Raw genomic sequence first — 1761 nt, 5'->3', positions numbered from 1 at the left:
ATATGTAAGCCAGGCTCTGTAGTATGTGTCTGTAGTAATGCTAACATTGGGAAATGTCAAGACCCCAGTCTCAAAAATTAAAAATTATTCATGTAAATTTAAAATGAGCATAAAGTTAGTCTTTATCCAATTCTGTAGAAATAACCCTTACCAGATATGCATATTTTTCATATAAATATTTTAATTATCTTATTACACGGTTTAAATCTATATATACTACTGAATGTGTAAATCATATGCAACTATTTACAGGAACAGCATCATAGATAAAAACTTAAAGAGAATACACAAAGCAATGTGTATCATCATATCACACACAGAGGGTTACTTCAGTGCTAGAGAACCTTATATAAATGAATTTGTGCAAGAGCTTCCCTGTCAATGTCCGTTTGTTGGCACACACCAAGGTTCAGTGGTATCTCTTCCACCCAGGAGGACAGCTGCATATTAGTCTTAAGACCTAAGAGAGAATCTTGGAGACTTGGTACTGTCACTAACAGCGAGCCTTGTTTTCTGACATTATGGATGATGTAGTCCCAGGCACTGGCCTGCTTAGCCTCAGTAAGAAAATACTCGAAGACGTTATTCATTACAATGACATCAGCACTCTGCAGAAGCGGACCTTGGGTACAGATGTCCGCATGAAGCACCTTTATTCTGTCACTGAACTGGTATTTTTCGATGATCATTTCCTGCAACTGGCAAAAGTCTCTGTTCAGCTCTACTCCGCAGATCTGCGCTGCTGAGCTGTAAAGGTAGCCCCCGTAAAGCACTGGGCCAAGTCTGGAGCCAATGTCAACCAAGACCTTTCCCGACAGGTCGGGCAGTACGTGATGATAGAGGAACTTCAGCTCCGCGAGTGAGAAGGAATGGGAAATAAAGCCCAAAGGCGCCGTTTGGTGCGAGCCACACATGGTACAGTAGTTTCTGCTCATCTTTCCTTCCTCACATAATAAATCAATAAAGTCTTCATCATAAAGGAATGCATCAACGTGAACCGTGGGTTCTGGCTGCTGTCGTATTTTTTGGAGGGCTAGCTGTTCCGAGCAAAGCATCGCCTCTCTGGGGGCAAACAGCCCCGAAGGTCATCGGCTATGTTTTTCAGCACAATGTCAAAATCCCGAGTAGTTCTCATCCAGTGGAGCAGTGCCGGGACATCTGCTGGAGCCGTGGTCCGGAGCAGCTGCAGCACAGTTCGACGAGCCGAGCGAAAGTCCATCCTGCAGCCTGCAAGCACAACAGGAACGTTCGCACTGAGCATGCACAGCCAGACCCCGCCCTCCCAGATATGCATATTTTATCCAATTCTGTAGAAGGAAAGTTTTCCACCACAAGTTCAGATATGCTTCTTCTTCTTCTTTTTTTTTTTTTACTTTTTTTAGTATTTTATTTTTATTTTTTTGTGGAAGAATGTTTTGCCTACATTTAAAAGTGTACACTATGAGATGGGCGGTGGTGGCACACGCCTCTAACCCCAGCACTAGGGGAAGCAGAGGCAAGTAGACTCCCTGAGTTCAAGGCCAGCCTGGTCTACAGATTGAGTTCCAAGACACCCACGGCTACACAGAGAAACCCTGTCTAGAAAAAAAGAAAGAACACTATGTATGTGCTGAGAACCACGGCTATCCAGCTTCTTTTTAGATTTTTGAGAAAGAGCCCCTCTCTCTCTCTCTAGTTTTTCAAGACAAGATTTCTCGGTGTAGCCCTGCCTGTCCTGGAACTAGCTCTGTAGACGAGGCTGGCCTCGAACTCACAGAAATC

At 44.0% G+C, this 1761-nt stretch overlaps 1 pseudogene; it reads right to left on the bottom strand.

Annotated features, from left to right (window-relative positions):
* Positions 1 to 316: 316 nt before the first annotated feature.
* On the bottom strand, positions 317 to 1219 carry LOC121461650 (annotated as a pseudogene).
* Between the last annotated feature and the right edge of the window lie 542 nt (positions 1220 to 1761).

This window comes from Microtus oregoni, unplaced genomic scaffold (assembly GCF_018167655.1).
Source record: "Microtus oregoni isolate MIOR12 unplaced genomic scaffold, Mior012 000023F_ref0000262, whole genome shotgun sequence".
Taxonomy (NCBI): domain Eukaryota; kingdom Metazoa; phylum Chordata; class Mammalia; order Rodentia; family Cricetidae; genus Microtus; species Microtus oregoni.
This window is presented reverse-complemented; position numbering and strand designations above follow the sequence as displayed.